We start from the raw sequence: 19,794 nt of genomic DNA, 5'->3' as shown, positions 1-19,794 counted from the left end.
GTAATCACCTCCCTATTCTCCATATACATAAAAAATCTACAAGTTCTGCATAGCTGACAGTGAGAATGTACTGTATCTTGAACCCATCTACTTCTCTCTGATGTTACTGTCACCAAGTTCTTCTAATGTGCCCTGCATTTCTCAGCCCAAGACCTTTGCATATGCCCTTCTCCTTGCCTGTGCTCTATGCCCCTTCTCATGCTCAGTTTAATGTCATCTCCTAAGACAGCTTTTCCTCACCCACCCCAATCTAAAATAAACCCATGCTCCCATGTGTCACTGCTTTCTTTCCTCCACTCCTAATTATATTTATTTGTTTATGTGTTTATTGTAGGTTTCTTCCAATAGAATATAAGCTCCCTGGGGTCAAGGGTCCCTATACAGGGCACAAATAAGTTAAAAATATTAATGTCAGACAGATAGTAAAAAGTGTCATGAAAATCCTAAAGCAGCGTAAGAAGACTGGGTGCTATTTAGGTAGAACAGACATGAAAGACCTCTTGGGAGTGATTTATCTGGGTCGTTTTCCAGTTCAAGCATGTTCAATAGCTCATGACTTTCCTACTTATGGTTATTGTACAGTCATGCGTCGAACCACCCAGGACTGGAGCCCTGCTGTCCTCCCAGAAGCCTCCGGTCTGTCTCCCTGCACAGCCTGTCTATCTAGTCTCTCTTCTCCCCGTGCTAATCTCAATCATGTTATCTGTCCGATCACTTCTTGCCTGGAGAATGACATTACTCCCCACTCCAGTCTACCCTATACATGCGTGATAGATTGATTCACCTCGTTTCAAAATCCCTTGTTGCTGGTTCCTCTTTGCTTCCTGAATTAAGTTTAGAGTTTTCACCTTAGACTTTCCGACAGTCCACAATATGACTTCAACTTCCCTTTCCAACTGTATCTCAAACTGTCCCCATAACAGGCAAATAGGCCACTTCTTGTTCCCGGCACACACTCTTGGTTTTCCAGAATCTGTGCTTTTTGGCTCATGTGCCTTCGCCACAGCTACCCATCCCTGTTGTAACTAACCCAAACCTTAAGTCCAATTTCAAAATAACTTTCTCCATGAAAATTTTCCAGATCTTTCCAATCAGAAGCGATCACGTTTATTTAACACCCTGAAGCATGTTTTTACTTTGATTATACATTTTATCACATTCTCTCTTCTGCCATAATGACTTGTATTGTTTTTCCAGTCCTTTTTCAGATCACAAGATTCTTCAGGACACAGACTGTCTGCATCACCTATCGCTTTATTACTCAACTATTACTTTGTTCATCAAAGTGTGGTCCTGGGACCAGCAGCTTCTCAGAAATGCAGAAGGTTGGGTCTCACCTCAGACCGACAGAGTCAGGCTGCAGTTTAACAAGATCCCCAGGTGATGCCTATGTACTGATCAAGCTCATTTAATATTTGACTGCCTGAACTGACTAGGAAAACAAAGTATCAAAAACAAAACATCATTTACATACAGCCTTCAAAGATAATTGTGAGTGAATAATGCTTCACTCTATAAAGCTATTTCAAAACTATACAGGCAGCAGCAGATGAACTCTATGTCAACCTTCTGAGTGAGGAAAATGAAGTTTGCCTTGGCCACCTAACAGTGGCTGAGATTTGGTAGTTTTATGAAACCTGTCTATGAGTGGGAAGCCCACAGAGGACACTGCCGATGGTATAATTCTCCTGCTTTAATGAGTTCGTTGGCTGTGAAAATACTTTAATCAAAGTTTCAAACACTCTTCTTGTGCATCCAGTAGACTCACAATACAGATGTGTTACAGATGTAAGAGTTACCTAATTGGATGTATAGCAGGAGCGCTGCTTTCTGTGTTCCATAGCAAAGCTTTTGATTTTTTCTATGTGACAGACAAGTCATAGTAAGGAAACAGACTTGCAATGACAGGTACTAGACGGTGACGTAGGAGTTCCACTTGTCAGGGATGATAAGCAGTGGGAATCCCAAGGCCTTCTTAAAGGACACCTTGCTGGCCTGGCCGCTAGAGGGCATTACCAGGTGAATAATTAGCCTGACTTCCAAAGTTCAAACAAAGGGAACCTTGCATGTGAATTAACAGGGAAACTGCTTCAAACCCCACCCCTCTTAATAAGTGGACAAGGAGCTAATAATTTCACCACCTTTGTCTTGTCACACAACAGTCATTTCAGGGAATAAGCTCCAGTCCTGGTGTGTTGCAGAACTAGGGTGACAGACCACAGTGCCTTCAGGTTACTCGATCTGCATTATTCAGATGTCTGCACCTTACACTCTTGTCTTCTCCCTCAGGACCATCCCAGCAACAAAGAAAGCCTGAAACTTCAACCTTCTTGTCCAGGCGGCTTAGAAATGTTCTCAGAAGTGCAAAAAAAAAGTGTAAGAAAGGGATGTGAGATCTAGGAGGATTGGAGAAAAGCAGTACTCACTCTGAGGAGAATCAGAGGGGAAGGAGAACAGTCAATCTCAGGCCACCTCACTGCCTTGGTGGTGGCCCCACACCCAGAGGAGCCTCCTCAGTGGTCAGGCTTCCCTCTGCACCTAAGCTTAGAAGGGCGAGGCTCTGGCCTCACTGCCCCCACATTGCTCCTCACCAGGTCCCTGTAATCTTTCGCAGACTCAGGGGTTTAATTACCAGGCCGCCCTGAGGCAGCCAGGTGCTGGCTGGCAGCAGAACACAGGAGGCCCCTCTCCCCCCTGCACTCAGCCTCCAGCCAGGGGGGTGGTATGACCCTCCAAACCAGCTCCTCAGAAGTTCTGCCACTGGGGCTGATCAGGTTTTACCCCAGGGTTTCATGCACAGTCTCCCTCTTCGGAAAGCACCAGTTGCTTGACCATCTGTAAACGACTCCTGCAGAAGACCCCACGAGCTCTAAGGTTTGGGGGCTATAGAATTTATGAAGATCACAGGGCCAGGAAACAGCTGACTGACTGAAAACAGGAACATCTCGAATAACCTCTCAACTCTACAGAAAGAGACGCATTTTAAATAAAAGCCAAGTAATTGCTGTGCTAGTATTCTCTCTCAGTTAGGAAGCTGTACTCCAAGGACAAAGTCAGCACACGTGTCTTTCAAATACTAAATTAAAAAACAACACGGTATTTCCAAGTTTTGAACACTTAAAAGCACTCTTTGTCAAGACGGAAACAACAGGAGTGCAGACCTTTTTTGTCTGCCAATATTTCACAAAGCCAAGAGGAACAGAATGGGCTGAGGGACGCGTGAGGCTGGCCCTGCGACCTCAGGGTTCTGCCCTCAGGTTTCCAGATCCACCAGCAGCAAGCAGGCCCTCCCTCCTGCTCCTCAGTGAGAACCACGGCCAGGGAGGCAGCAACAGTGGATATACACTGAAACACGACAGCAAGGCGCTCAGACCCTCTGCCCACGGCCACCCCACCTAACCGGAAATGAGCAACAGAATCGCTTTCTAGGAATTTGCTGGTGGCTGTGGCCACGTGTCCTCCTTGCACTCAGGTTTCTTTTGACCAAATATTACATAGCGAGATGTGGTTGAGAGGCCCTTGGGACTCACCATTGACACAGAGGCTTTGTGAGTAAAGCGTCTGTTTGGTATCTGCTCACTGAGCGCCAGCACATTTCAAAAGCTCAGCCAGTGGCTCGGGAAACGTTAGGGACGTTCAGAATCCCCTCTATGCCCACTGAGCTGATCTCATGTATGAATTTTTCAGTTCCTGGGTTGAGAAGACATTAAATATCCAGCATCGTGTTTATCTTCACTAAAGAGCAAATATCCTTTCCAACAAAATCCGACAGGACAGAGATTAGCACTCAAGGGAAAGTGATCAAAAGCCCAAAATGCTTTGGTTAGCTTATGGAAGCTTGCTCCTGCTTTAGTTTCTATGCAAAGTACATCAAAAGAATAGATATTACTGGAGACTCGAACTGTTTAAAGTCTCTAGTACTACTGAGAAACTACAGAAGATGGGGGAACAAAACATTAAAGTTGACCTTCTCCCTGCAACAACACATTAACAATCTATAAATAGTTTGGCTGGCCGGTGTGGCTCAGTGGTTGAGTGGTCAGTGTTCCATTCCCCTTGGAGGCACATGCCTGGATTTGGGGCTCGATCCCCAGTAGGGGGCGTGCAGGAGGCAGCCGATCAATGTTTCTGATGTTTCTATTTCTCCCTCTCCCTTCCTTTCTGAAATCAATAAAGATATATGTTAAAAAAATAGTTCAGGCTTTCTGTTTAAATATACACCGCTCCCCCACGCAGAAAGGGTAGAAGCTTCTAATCCTCTTGCTATTTCAAAGGACTCTGACTCACCAATCAATCTAAGAAAGCCTGGTGGTTTTGTGAGTATGAGATGATCAGGAATGCCAAGCATCTTCCACACTCAGTGGGGCTCCCTGCTTTGATTGGTTTGAAGAAGGAGTAAGTAAGACAAGGAGAAAAAGGTAAAACATATGCTGAGCAAAGCATAGCAGCTGAAGTGAAAAATAAGTTGGAAGCTCTACGTGAGAATCAACATGAAGAGTGGAGAGTTCACCGAGAGGGAGCAGCACTGAGTGAGCAGCGTTTGGGGCTCCTGTGCCAGGAGGGTAAGCAGGAACAGCTATCCAACACTCCAACACGGCAGGGTCAGGAGCGCCAAGACCAGTTGAGGGAGGGGGACAGTGACGTCACAGCCCTCCCACTCTTCCAGACTTTCTGCACCTCTGGCCAGAGCTGCCTGCTTCCCAGCCCTGCATGGAAAGCAGAGAAGGAAAGCAGGATATTAGGCGTTCTTTTCTCCCCTGGTGGCATCTCCCCAGCTCCAGGCTGGATTCAGGAAAAAGTGACCTGGGGCGGAGGGACTCCTGAGGCCCAGCAGCTCAGGCACTCACTGCGATGCTGGATGCCGTGGAGCTGCTTCAGCTGCGCTCATTAGACTGTCCTCTGCCGCCAAAGACCGAGCCTCTGACAAGTGACATGCCGAGCCAAAGAAAGTAAAGACGGGAATGCAATGCATGCTTCCTATCTCCGCCAAACGGCATTCTTGCTCCTGGCCTTGAGAAGTTCAGAAAGACTGTCACCTTGAAAAAATGTGACCAGCCAGCAGAACATTACCACTCATTTCCCAGAGCCGCGGGCAGTTGTGACAGCCACGAAAGCCAGCAGGAGAGCCAGCAGAGCTAGACAGGGTGACCACACATTTCATGTTACTGTTACTCACATTTAAACCGTTTTATCTCCACTAGAGGGCCAGCACGGAGATGACATTTCAGTTAGATGATTCTGCTGCTGGTTTAAGATTTGATCTTAAACCTTGGGGAGGTCCGGTAGGGAAAGGAAGGGAGCGGTGAAAAGGCTGCACTCAAGACAATACTGCTATGCAAAGGCAGCTCACCTTGGTCTAAGGCTATCCCCCCTTCTACCTGAGAAGCCTCAGCTCAGAATGACACTGTTATTAAAATAAGTTAAAAAAAATAGAGACCATAGGACACCATCAACTGCCAACTGGGCTCAAAAATTCACTTATCTCTAACTCCTCCCCTCTTTTCTTATGTCCAAACAGTCACTCTGTTTTAATCAACTCTTTCTTCGTAGTGTCTCCCACATCTGTCCCTTTATGATGCTTCCACAGCAGTTTTCAGTCTTATCACCTTATGCCGGCAATAACTCCTGAACCAGGGGCCCCATCTCTGGTTTTTCTCTCTGCCAACCCACGGGCCACGGACACGGTTGTAAAGCTAATCTCACTGAAACACAGCTGGTCACATCACCAACGCGCTGAGAAATCTCCACTGATTACCAACCCCCGTTGCTCAGCGTAGGTTTTGCTCCCGTCTGAAACTCCCTCTGCATGGATGCAGGTGCTGCCTGGTCACCAGGGCCCCCGGGGGCGAGACAGCAGGTGCACCTGGGTTGGAATCAAGGCAGTATCCTGGACAGGTTTACCTCTCCTTCATTAAGGTTCTTCACCTTTAAAAGAGCACAGGGATCTCTACCTTGTTCAGGAGGAGCAAGGCTAGAAGGGCAGGCTCGCATCTGATAATACACGACCTGGGAAATCAAATGATGTGGCCAGGACAGGTTAGCGGGAGGTCAGCCACCAACTATAAAAGTTTTGAGTTGGACCTAATTTCCCCACGTCTGGGCTCTGGAGGCTGTCATGTGCTGTAAACACTATCAGACATAAGTGACAGTTCATTCCCACGTTCACTCATGTTTTCACCTTACAAATATTCCTCAAGCACTACTGTGTACTGGGTGGGAGAAAAACAAAAAAAATGAAAGGGAGGACTGGAATGACAAGAGCTGTATAAAAAGCTGCAGCAATGTCTAGCACAGGGCAGCTGACAGGGGCCCTCCCAGGACAAAGCTTTGAAGCATTGAATTGCTAGTTTATGCAGTTTATGTAGTTTTTCTCTTTCCCCCTTTGATCACGAAGGAGGCCTCTAGATGGTAGGATAGAAAAATCAAAGCAGCCTGCTGCCAGAGCGATGCGTGGAGGTCAGCTCTTCTGGAAAGACAGCAGATCCATGGCGGACACTGAATGAGTGAGAAATGAACTTCTGTTTTGTGAAGCCCAATGAGTGTTTAGGGTTGACACTGAAGCATAAGCCAGTCCTATCCTGACAAATGCAACCACTTTCATTTTCTCAAATATCACTGTCTGGCAATTATTCATGTGGGGTAATAACTTGTAATAGTGCTCATATTTACTGCCCTTTATTTATCTTAACTTTTTTAACTTCACCTGTAACCATGCCTTGCCCCTTCACTTAGGCTAGCACCTCTTGAATACAGAAAGCCTTGGCTCATACCCTTGGGGCTTTCCTCTTCAACCTCACTCACCCACCCTCTACCTCTCACTCCTCTCCCCTCCCCCAAATCAGCAGTGAACTTTGTACACGGCAACTGTTTAACTCATAATTGATGATTTGATATTTTCTCATTAGGAAATAACTTCCCAAATATAATGACTAATACTTATTTCATGAACCAACACCCCTCTGCTGGCATGGACACTTAGGAATTGAGTGCAGTAGCTACAATAAGACTTTGGGGGTTCGTCTGTGGATGACACTGCAGTCATGGCCTCAGGATTCTATGTCAATCATGGGCAGTCATATGTTGGCTTAGCGATCATTTCGTACTAATTTAAGTGGATCCTAATGTCTGTGGCCCTATTTAGTGATAGAGGTCTGAGCTTCTAGGATTCTCATTCATTCCTTTGTTCAGATTACATTCATCCTCTGAGAGTTAGCCAAGAGTAACAGTTATGAATTCAAATGAGCTGTTTCCTTACCTGTAAAGGGAGAGTAAAAAGGTATCTTGTAAGGCTGTTGTGAGAATTATGCAAGTTAATATATGTAAGATACTTATAAAGTTACTAGTGGCCCGGTGCACGAAATTCGTGCACAGAGGGGCGGGGGTTCCCTCAGCCCAGCCTCCACCCTCTCCAATCAGGGATTACTTGGGGGATGTCTGACTGCCGGTTTAGGCCCGATCCTTTGGCAATCTGGGACCACTGGCTCCTAACCACTCACCTGCCTGCCTGCCTGATTGCCCCTAACCCCTCTGCCTGCCTGCCTGATCGCCCCTAACTGCCCTCCCCTGCTGGCCTGATCTTGCCCCCAACTGCTCTCCCCTGCCGGCCTGATCTCCCCCCAACTGCCTCTGCCTGCCTGATCACCCCCAACGACCCTCCCCTGCCGGCCTGATCTCGCCCCCAACAGCCCTCCCCTGTAGGCCTGATCTCACCCCCAACTGCCCTCCCCTGCCGGCCATTTTGGTTCTGATTGGTCAGGTTCTATGTCAGTCATCGTCAAAAGCTCCATTTCCTAGGCAGCCATTGGCTCCTCACAGTTCACCCAGATTTGGTTCCAATTGGTCGGTTTCTATGCCAGTCAGCGTCTCCGGGCCTATCTCCAGGCCTGATCAGAGAGGTGGGGCTGATCAGCAGCCACCTCGGAGGCCTGGAGAGAAACAGAGGCGTGGCTGCTGGCGAAGCCCAGAGAGGAAGAGAGAGGCAACGGCTGATCAACAGCTGCCATGGAGGCTGTGGATCAGACCCTGCCTCTTTCTCCAGGCCTGATCCGCAGCCCCACTGGCAGTCAGTGCTGGGTCACTGCAACCGCACCAGTGGCAGTCAGTGCTGGGTAGTCATGGCAACCCAGCACTGTCTGCAGGCCTGACTTCTGGTGTTCGGTCGAGCCTTTGGTCAGTTGTTACAGACCCTGGGTTTTTATATATTAGGATTTTAAGTACAGTTGCCCTTGAACAAAACAGGTTTAAACTGCACAGGTCCACTTACACATGAAATTTGTCAATAAATAGTGTAACTGTATTTTCTCTTCCTTATAATTTTCTTAATAACATTTTCTTTTCTCTAGATTACTTTATTGTACAAATATCGTATATAATACATATAACACACAAACTATGTGTTAATGGACTGTTAATGTTATTCGTAAGGCTTCCAATCAACAATAGACTATCAGTAGTTAAATTTTCGAGGAGTCAAAAGTTAGATGCAGCCAAGGCCAATGTGACTCAGTTGGTTAAGTGGCATCCCATGCACCAAAAGTTTGCTGGTTCAATTCCTGGTCAGGGCACATGCCTGGGTTGCAGCCTTGATCCCTGAGGCTGGGGTGAGGGGGGTAGTGGGGGCACATGCAGGAGGCAGCAGATCGATGGTCACATCTATGTTCTCTTTCAAATAAATAAAAACATATTTTTTTAAAAAATTATGTGCAAATTTTTGACAGCATGAGAAGTTGGCACCCCTATCCCTGCATTGTTCAGGGGTCAATTGTTCTAAGATACAGCAGTACCTGGCATATTGTAAGTACTTAGAATGCTAATACTAACTGAGCCTACTACAGTTCCCAAGGAGTTTAAAATCCTGTAAGGATTATATATGAACAAAGAAATGAAGTAACACACATGGCAGATGCAAACATGCATGAACACACAGATGCATGCACACACACACAGATGCATGCACACACACACAGATGCATGCACACACACACACTCACACACACACACACACACACACACACGTGCGCAACAACTGGCAGCTGGTGAGTTACAACCAAGAAGGTGATCCTTCCCTTTGGAAGAAGGGAAGCCAAGAAAGGCTCCATAGAGAACCTGATGGCTGACCTGAGTCTTACGATATGAATAGGCACTTGCCAGCCAAGACAGTGCCATGATGACCAGGCAATCAAGGAATGTGAAAGAGGCATAAGACAATACTATTCATTTATTCATTCAACAAATGTTTATCAAATGCCTCCTATGCTTGGCATAGTTTTAAATACCAGGATACAGCAGTAAATGATATTGACAAGGCTTTTGCTTTCACTGAGTTAAAATTTTAATAGAGGAGACTAACAATAAGCCAGTAAACAAATACATAAAGCAAAGGGCTATGAAGAAAACACAGTGGGTAAGATGGCTAGAGTGAGACTCGGGGGTAGTATGCCCGACTAGAGTGTAGAGAGTGAAAGATGTGAGCAGAGCTACCCCCAGTTTCCATGCAGAGGACTTTCCCTAAACTCTCCTAGCCTCTTATTCCATCCTCTTTTTCCCCCCAAGGATGTAGCGTGCGCTACCTGGCTGGGGGTTAAAGCCAGTGTGTGGTCCATGCCTGCCCTTTGGTAATGTTAACTTCACTAGACACAGTTACCCTGCCACTAGGTACAGTAAGAATGTTGAGTACAGGGGTGGTGGAGGGGGTAGATTTTGGCGTCCTTCTCCTTCCTCTTCACACAGAGAGTGACTCACATGAGAACTTGAACTTTCCTGCAGGTGGGCTGTTCCCGGCCCAGACTAGGGAATAGAGCGGTGGAAGCCCACTTTTGGTTCTCAACCCCAGATATAATTTCTAATTCAGTTAACTGTTATCAGTCAAAAAGCTGCATCTTGGCCTCCACCTTCCTTATTACACTTCTTACTTCTCAGTTGGCTTAGAACTTGGGAAGGGAGGAGACCTCTTAAGATAAAAGTTGTTATACAATAAAAGCCTTCCCTTTCCCAACAGACACCTCAAAACTAAATTAGGAAGCACTATCCTAATCTATCAAACCTGTCACCTTAATAAAAAATCCTTCAAATCTCCTACTTCATAGCTCCAAAGACACTGCAAGGTGAGTGACTGAAAAGTCTGGCCCAAATAGTATAATATGGCACCTTCGATAGAGTAGTGAATATGGGGGTGGGGTGGGAAAAATAATGATTTCAGTGCCAGTGTAAAGCTCTAGGCTACACAGTTCATGGCTGGTAGCCACAAAGAGGAAGATGAGGAAATGTGAAGTCTTTAGATATTCTTACTTTGTGATTTCATATCTACATGTTTTTTAAAACCACACTAGAAAAAAGAATGTTCTTATCTTTTCTCTGAAGAATGTAAAAGCATTTTCAATGTATTTACATACTTTCTTCACAACCTCCTGTGAGACAAGATGGGACTATATCATTGTCATGAAGACATATGGATGGCATGGTTATTATCTACAGCAGGGGTGGGGAATGTCCGGCCCGCGGGCCACGTATGGCCTGAGAAATCATTTGGCCCAGTCCTGCCAAGGCATTAGAGGTGAGTTAATTAAAGGTTTGAGCAAAAATAGCAGGCTGGACTGCTTTTTAAGTTGATAATTTTATATGGCCGGCGAATTATGTTATAAATATTCAAATGGCCCTTGGCAGAAAGAAAAGTCCCCCACCCCTGATCTATGGGACTCAGTTCTGAGCAGTAGAGAATTTATTTTAAGATGAAGAATAAGATAGATAGTTCCTGACCTTGAAGGCCTTACCCTCTACCTAGAAAGATTGCCCAGGCTCCCAAAGCATTATGTATCAAAAAAGGAAATCTAAAATAAGTGTCAAATAGATGGCAAAGATTTTAAAAATGCTTCAGGAGTTCAGGAGGGAAAGGCGTCTATTGAAATCAAGAGTGATTACAATAGTTTCATGTGAGAAAAATGTTCAAACCCCAACTACACACACTGTAGCAACTGCAATTAGAAAGTGCACCTCAGGCCAAAGATCCAGAAGGTATCAAAACAATACAGTGTGTGCTGTATTTCTCTGTGCAGCCCTGCGGTGCCGGCACTGCCCTGGGCCCAGGTCAGTGGCCCTGCATCTGGGTAGCATGTTTAATGGGTACTCTGTTTCCCTGGATTTCACTCTGCTCCGGATCACTGCCCACATTCAGCCAGGAGCAGCCACCGCACTGGGCAGGAAATGCTGAACCCCCTGTGCCCTGCGCACAGAGCTGCTCTGCCACAGGGATGATGCAAAGCAGACTCTCCACCTACTTTCGTTCGCTAAGGCAGGGAGGTTCTGCCAGCTCCGCTGGCCCCTCAGGGGCCTGCAGAATTCTACTACAGACATTGCCTTCTCCCGCATCAAGTCCTGACTCCCTGACTCAAGTCCTGACTCAAGTGCTGACTCAGGTGGAGGAAGGGGGCAAGGGTTAATAGCAGGGACAGATAGTAACAATTACCAAGTCTACTTGCTCTGCAGGAGGGAAAGGCAGGCCAGGAATGGGGGAAGTCAAAGGGGGCGTCGGGGCTGTGCTCGTCCTGCCCAGGGTACATTGGCTGCCCCTGTCATTGTATTGTTTCTGGCTGCACAGACATGTTGCTATGGAACCAATACATGCCACTGCTACTTGGCCTCCAGCAAACAAAACCTCAGCGCTGGCAAGAGCATTTCCCTAGATTTCCCTTAAAGGGATACCATTGACAGTGAGTGCAGTCCACGCCTGGGAACAACAGTGGTATTGTTCCAGGTCCTGCTCTGCTGCATACCGTGAAAGGGAGCCCAGCAACTCCTGTTTTACAAGGTCTACATGCATGCGGCATGTGAATGCACATGGTCCAAACCCAAGGTGTGGGGGCCAGCCTCGGGGCTGCTTTTAAACTAAGAAACTCATGGCCTCGGTTTATATTTAGTCCCCCCCCCAACCCCCCGCCTCACCCCGTACACACACACACACAACTGGTAGAAGCAAAAAACTTGTCATACTTTGGGTAATAATTTGATGCCTCCTGACTGTTAACTTAAAAAAACTATGTCCCCACCAGGAAAGCAAAGCAGCCACAAGTGGTCTAATTTTATCCCTTTTCCACTGCTTACCTGAGACCCTCCGCTCCCAGTTTATTCCTCACAGAAAGCTTGGGACCAGGAGGCATGGACTCCGCACGTGCCCACTTTCCTAAGGTCCTTAATTGTCCTCTATTTTAGTCTTATCAACCTCTGGATGCCATAGAGACCCTTAGCTTCCCCAAAGAGCAGCAGGTCTCCACGTCCCACGTCCCACTCTGCTGTGCTCTAGCGATAAACCATTTGGGCTTTCCTTGGAAACGATGAGGAAATGGGAACCCTTAAGTTCACACTTCTAATGAATGCACATTCATGCGTACCAAGCATCTGGGACAGGAAAGGTCAATAGTAGAGGCATAGGCAGAGGCTCCCTCAGTGAATCTGCAATCCCCATTCTCACTCCCACCAGGACATTGACAGGAAGCAGACTATCTCTGTACTCTGATAAGAAGACACTTCAAGTTCCTTAAAAATGACTGTGGTTAGGGCAGAAGAGAAGTCCCCATTTACGAAGGTAAAATGATTAAGTTGACAAGTGGGATAAAATAATGGACACAAGCTCTCTGTGCTACACTTAAACCAATCCCTAGGTGAGATGAAATGTTTGGGAAATACATGCTCTAGCTCTCTAACTTAAGCGACCACAGTCTAGAGCCAGATGCGGCATAGGCATCCGCGAAAGAACCACAGGCAAGTCCCCCTTGAGGGCCTCCAGCGGAGAACTGTTTTCTCACCCTTCTCTCCATCATGCCCCACAACTGAATTCTCACGTTAGAAACCATATAGCTTTTATTTATTATTTTTTAATGAAGAAAGGTGACTCTGAAAGTCTCTCAGACCACAGGCCAAGTTTACATTGTGCTATACGAAACCTGCTAAGCATCACTCTGCAGGTGCGGATGCCCGGACGGGGGCGTGCGGGTCTGCAGCTGGCCGGCACACACCTGCACCGCGGCTCCGGGCTGCAGCACAGATTTAGCCCGAGTCTCCACACGGGAAGTGCTATTGCAAATGCAGTGGTTTGGGAAAGACGCAAAGGAAAACATGCCCTCTCAGCTGAGGTCCATCACAGAAGTGCCCCGGGTTTGCCCTGTCCGCCCACCTCTCTTGGTAGCAGCCAAGAGTGACTTCTAGGAAGTAAAACAGCTAAACAGCATCCCTCCTGACACTTGCTTAGAGCAGTGGTTCTCAACCTTCCTAACGTGTTGACCCTTTGATACAGTTCCTTATGTTGTGGTGACCCCCAACCATAAAATTACTTTCGTTGCTACTTCATAACTGTCATTTTGCTACTGTTATGAATCGTAATGTAAATATCTGATATGCAGGACGTATTTTCATTGTTACAAATTGAACATAATTAAAGCATAGTGATTAATCACAAAAACAATATGTAATTATATATGTGTTTTCCGATGGTCTCAGGCGACCCCTGTGAAAGGGTCGATTGAACCCCAAAGGGGTCGCGACCCATAGGTTGAGAACCACTGCCTTAGAGGGATGATATCACTAGTTTATCGGCATTACTTCAGGTCCAACAAGCTATAATCTGTGTCCACAGAAGGAACTGGGATTTTAAAAACAGTTCTGTGTGGGGGTGGTGGTGGTGGGGGTACTGGAGGGATAGGGAGACCTCACAGAGGGGAGTCAAATGCCTTAGCAGCCGTCTGTACCCACATGAGTTCTAAGGTCCCATCCAGTGCTCTTTCAGGGCGTTCATGAAACAGGGCATCATGTGAACAAAACAGATAGTTTCTCCTTGCCCACGGTCCATCTCTGTGATCAGTCACTGAAACAAGGAAACTTCCTCTGCTGTCTGCTCTGCAGCTGAACGAGGCTAGAGCAACAATGGTAGCAACTCCTAAAAGGCAACCCACGTGGACAGGGAAAAAAAACGGCAGAAAAATACAAGACGGAAACCTCCCTCTGGAGGGAGGAGGACATGGGATGAGTAGAAAGAACATTTTGGTTCCAAGCGGGGGAAACTTCTAGAGAATGTGTGCAGGCACTTTTTCTTAGAGCGCTGGGTAACAGTGTGATGTGGGTGTACATATATAAAGGAGTCATAGACTCACTCACCGTAAGAAAACAGCAGATTGGATCCTCTGCCCCAGAAAACGAACTAATTTCTTTGGAAAACTGGAAGAGAAAAAGATTTAAACAATGTTAAGTCCATTCTGTAACTCACTCAGCACAGGTGTGCAGGCGTAGGGAGTGTGAGAAATCCCAGCCCTGGCATGTGGGCACTCAGTAGGTGCGCAGTAAATCTGAAGAACAGTGGATGCATAACGGTGTGGCTGAGTACTTGAATTTTTTTAAAAAGAGCTTTGAACAATTAATATGCAGAAAGCAATCATGTGTGTAATTTTGTGATTATGAGAAAGATGAACCTCATGATGAAGGATCATATACTGTGGTGCCTGAAAAATGAAGTTTGGGGTGGATATTTTTAAATGTCATGTCTGCACCCCCACCACGCAGTTGATTGACGACTTCTCAATAAGTAAGCAGAGTACCCCATGCCTGCACTTTGCCCTTTCCCAAATGGCAGACCCGCAACTCCACACATCCCCCCACTGAAGTCAGTGACCCCACAGGGACCCATAATTGGGCTCAGATGGGAATGTGGACTTGGCAGAGGGCGCTAGGGGCTACATATCAGGCCAACTGTGTAATCCCACGAGGAAGCCACGGTGTCTGAGATAAAGTGTGGGAAAGAGCCGAGATGAAGTGCATGTTGGAAGAGGAAGCCTGAAAGACAAAGGGAGATAAGGGAGTGACAGCAGCAGACTGTGTAATCTACATCACATAAGGGACTAAACTCAAGATCCAAGTTTTAAAACATTTCCAGAGACTGTTTTAAAGATGCCTTTGCAGGTTTAGGAGGGGCCGTGAGGCAAAGCTAGTCTGGTTCCTGAGAATGGCCGGTTTTCACAGGATCCCAGAGCTCTTGGGATTGAGAGCTATATGAAGGCCACGGCTTTTCCTCCTTTTCCCTAAAAGGAAGAGAGAGGCCTGGTCACTAGGGCGGGATGGAGAGCCTCCTCCTCCTCCTCCTCAGCACGCTCCCTGGCAGCAGATCCTGACTCAGTTCCTCAGAATCTGAAAGGCGCTCCTCACAGTCCCAGAGAGAAGTCACGGGCCATAATGCCAGACTGCGCTAGGAGAGGTGGGGGCTACTGAGACGATGAGATTCACCCTCGTGAGAAGTTTATACTCTAATTGGAAACACAATACGGAAGCAAGAGGAGCAGAGAAAGCTGGTACATGCTGGTAAAATCTCTGAGCACCTTCTTTTTAAAGCCACAGTTTATAATCCACTCACATGCAGTAACCTTTTCATTCTAACGGCAGACGAGATGTCTACAGTAAGAATCATAAAGACCACTAGACTGATTTCAGAGTCAGAGTCTGACTCTGAATCGCAGCTCAGTCACATAACAGCTGTGTGATTCTAGTTCCGTAAACTCTCGGCCCCCTTCCCTCATTTGCAAAATGGTAATACTAATACCCACTTCATATAATGTTTCAAGTTTCTAGTGCAGTGCTTGGCATGTAGAAGAGACTTAAAAAGAAAAAGCTTTTAATGCCAGGTGGCACAGCATATCTACATATCTGAAATACTAGAGAAGGAAGACACAGGAGAGATTTTTATAACTCATAATGTATCAAAATGTCGGTCCTTGTATTCTCTCACACCGCCCCCCCCATTAGTTAAGACAAGTGAGAACAAAGTAAAACTGTTTACTGTGAACAATTAGACCATACAGATAAGGGGAGAAACACCCAAATAATAGAAATCAGCAAAAGCCTCACTAATGATTACTATGACCATTTTGGTTTATATGGTTCCGGGCTCTCTCCTATGCTCAAGCACACACAGTATATTAGACATATACTTAAATAAGTAAAATTTTATACATATGTACAATTCATTCATAATATACTATGATAGTATTCATATTGTTTTACAATGTGAAAACATTTTATTTGGTATAGTATAAATCTCTTAATTTTAATACACCCATCTCCATCATAACTTTTTAAGGACTTACAAGAGTATTGCACTAAAAGAAATAACCTCTAAATGTGTATTTGTTGAATTTACAGAATCTACCAGTGTCCCACATTTATGAGAAATTACTACACATGAGGTAGTGTGTGGTTCTTTTTTTTCCATATTTTCATCAAGATCACGAAAGGCAGATTGTATAAATGTAAGAGTTAACAACAAAGATTGTTTTGGTTTATAAATGGGAGTAGCTTAGAAGAATACTAACTAGCACAGGGAATAACATCACAAATAACAATATCCAGTGACTTTCCAATATGTTGCAAGGGGACAAAATCCTAAGGAGGAGGGCTAACAATGAATAGAGATGTCTATTTCAAGTAGGAAATCCCAAGAATGAAGTGAAACAAGTGTCCCTGTTTCAGTCTGATCATGACACAGAGAAAGTTACTGAAAACTATAAATTCTTGAGTGACCCTAAAAATCATAATCACATTATATGAACTTCAAAACCAAAAAACAAAACCCCAAAAACGAGAATTTACCATATTTAGAAGATACTAGGATTTGAAATGTTTCTGTAATTTCAGTATTTCTCATCCAATTTCCTTCGCAGAGAATGGCTGGTGTGGTGAACATATGTGATAGTTTGCTTAAACTGCATGACACATCTTGTCCTCGATTGAGAAAACTGTGCTCTATCTACAGATGTGACCGGGAGGCTGGGGGAGTGAATGTATCCTCACAATCAGCGAAGAGTGTGAGCTAATTCCTCCTCCAGTTATGACTGTAACTAACCCTTTGTAAGTACTGCCAACACTGCTCCTTCAAGCAGGCAGGCAGGCAGGAGGTGGGGGGTGGGCAGGATGCAGGAGAGAAAGACAGACCGGACATACTGTGGCAGTAGAGAAATGCCAAACCAGACACCAGCCGGAAAATCCTGGAGAGGGCAAAAGTGGAGAAACAGCCCTGGCCAGTGTGGCTCAGTTGGTTGGACATCATCCATCCAGTGCACTCCATGTTATGCTGTCACATCAATGATTCTCTCTCTCCCTCTCCCTTCCTCTGTCTCTAAAAACCAATAAAGTATTCTTTAAAAAAAACAACAGAAACAAAGTAGAGAAATATAGAGTTTGATTTCTGAAACCAGGATCTACAATGAATGAAGAGGTGAGATACCTATTTGCATGCTACCTCCCAACAAAAGTTCCCTAAAAGTTCATCCCCTGTCTGGTTTATGCAGTTTTTAGGGGAGGTGATAATTTTCAGTGAGGTTCATACTCTTAGACTTCTGTTCTACTTGACCACGTGAAATAGAATCAATATTGGTAGATAAGAACACAGACCTTAAATTTTAGCATTCGATGGAATCGCAGAAAGCATTTCTTGGACAATCCATACTAGGGTCTTCACTTCACATGGCATATGGACTGAGCTACTCTTAATGGATCTTTTTGATTGTAAAATTCAGGAGTCAGTAAGATGTCCCTCGATCTCACAATGCATTTCTAATAGGGACAGAGTTTTTGCTTTGCCTAACTCTCTCTTGGGTTAACTGCTTTCTCCGCTGTGTTATGTGCTATATAACATCTCTGTTATACAGTCAAAGCAAAACGATACTCATTCTTCAATTTGCTTTCAGAGGAACCTTCATACCCTTCGATGGTATACATGGGATGGCCCAGAACACATTCTGCATAGCAGACCTAGCTATCGAAACTGGGGTTTTGATCCTAACATCCTCACCAACTGTGCATCTCTGGTAAATATGACCTGGCCAGGAAAACTGTGCTGATGCCATATATTCCACACTTACTGTATAGTTTTGAACTACAGACTTTGGAAAATTTTGTCTTGCCATTGTATAGTGTCATGCTGAGTAAGCACAGAATTCCTTAATATTAACGACTACCATTTACTGAGTGGTTATTTTGTGCCAAGTTTTTATCTATTATCTGTAATCCTCACAAAATCTCTGTAAAATAGGTTGCATTAGCCCCATTGTACAGAGGGCGAAAACAAGGCTCAAGACAAGTAACCTAACCAAAGTCACATACCCAACAAGATAAAGCAAGAATTCAAAGCCAGGTTTATCGGGGTTTCATGGCCAAAAAGAAAAGAACGAAGCATCATGGTCACATGTGATTTTTATATGAAGGCCACAATCTACAGGATTCTGTCAAACACAAAAAATAAACACTTGCTTTTTCTCAATAATCAGATATTACTTTTTCAGGTTATTTTTCTCATAGCAAGAAAGGATGCTAGAAACAAAGTTATCCATGAGATTTGGTAGTAAGTTGTGCTTTAGCTGTCTAGACAGGCATTCTTCAGGCAGAAGAGCAGGACCAAAGTGCTGACAGTTGCAGCAACACAAAATGTAGCCTTGGCAAGTCAGTCTAACAATTACTCTGCATCATTCTGATTATGAGCCACAAGTATGCAATCAACAGCATAGAGACGATCTTAAATGATCTCCATCAGCATTTTACTTTAGTTATCAATGCTTGGCAGATGGAACACATTCTCATCTGACCTAAACGCAATGTTAATGACCCGAACACAAAGAACGTGCAGAAATAAGAGCAGCACAGAGAACGGCCTTGCTGGGGGCCACTGGTTATAAGAGATGCACTGTATTTCATCAACTTTTCCATTTATTACCTCAGCGTAAATAAATAATATTCATGTGTTTCTCATCTGATAAATTCATCCGTAGTCTAACTCAATGGAAAGATTAAGTAAGTTTACAGTTCCCCAGACTTAATACTGCATGTTGTGCAATTCTCTACAAAGAACAATTTTCATGTTTCATTACACATTTTTGTGGGTTGCATCTCCCCCACTAAATTGTGGCCCAGCTCCAACAGCATGAAAATTTTATCATTTATCTCTCTATTCCCAACACCTAGCCCAGTGCTTGGTGTATATAGTAGACATGCAAAATATGCAGAAATGAATGAACATGCTATCCAATGGAATATGCATGCTATCCATGCTATCCAATGATATCAAAGAGCATTATATATAATATTTTAAAATCAATTGCCAAACACACCATGTAAATTCCTTAAAGACAGTATCTATATACCTAACAATTCTAGCAGTTAGCATGTTTATTATAAGAATGGTCAAAAGGATGAACAGAAAGCAGAGCAAAATCAGCACGTCAACAGTATTTCAAAATTCCAAAACTGGCAATCACCGCCTTAGCAAAGTTGCACCTTCGACTTGGAGGGAGCGGGGAGGAGCAGGATGCTATTTTTAGAGTGAAGGCAGAAAGCTTTCTGCGCCCTGCACTTTAGGGCCACGTCCCTGCAGTATGACTCTTCTCTCTGCAGCTAAAGATCAGAGCTACTTCACCAAAGTTCAGTACAAATAGGAAATATCATAGGGGCAGGGAGAGATGAATACTGTGACTTTCAAAAGTGCTGCCTGTGTAGGAACATTGCAGTCACATCTGGCAGCGGCCCCAGTGATCTTGATGCAAAAGCTATTGTCCCAATCAAACAACAAAGGCTTAAAAAACATAGTTCTGGACAAAAGTTGGAGTTCAGTAAATATTTAAAAGCCATAATATCTTATATCTGTGTGAGCTTTATAGTTTCCAAAGTGCTCAAGTATAGCATGAACAGTCAGCAGCCAACATCACTATGCTATATATAGTTTTAAAAATTGTATCTCTTAAATGTCTAGAGTAACCAGGGGCTGGCAAACTC

General features: G+C 44.9%; 1 protein-coding gene across 7 annotated transcripts in view; it reads right to left on the bottom strand.

The window, feature by feature from the left end:
• The window catches only part of ATXN1 (ataxin 1), a 403,499-nt gene that overhangs the window by 175,681 nt on the left and 208,024 nt on the right, over window positions 1-19,794 (bottom strand). For all 7 annotated transcript variants that reach the window (XM_023756489.1, XM_006091750.3, XM_014458392.2 and 4 more), the window contains one exon: window positions 14,143-14,202. The gene's annotated coding sequence lies outside the window, so the exon portion shown is untranslated. The remainder of the gene's footprint in view (window positions 1-14,142; window positions 14,203-19,794) is intronic.

The sequence above is a fragment of the Myotis lucifugus genome, unplaced genomic scaffold (assembly GCF_000147115.1).
Source record: "Myotis lucifugus unplaced genomic scaffold, Myoluc2.0 scaffold_95, whole genome shotgun sequence".
In the NCBI taxonomy this organism is placed as follows: domain Eukaryota; kingdom Metazoa; phylum Chordata; class Mammalia; order Chiroptera; family Vespertilionidae; genus Myotis; species Myotis lucifugus.
This window is presented reverse-complemented; position numbering and strand designations above follow the sequence as displayed.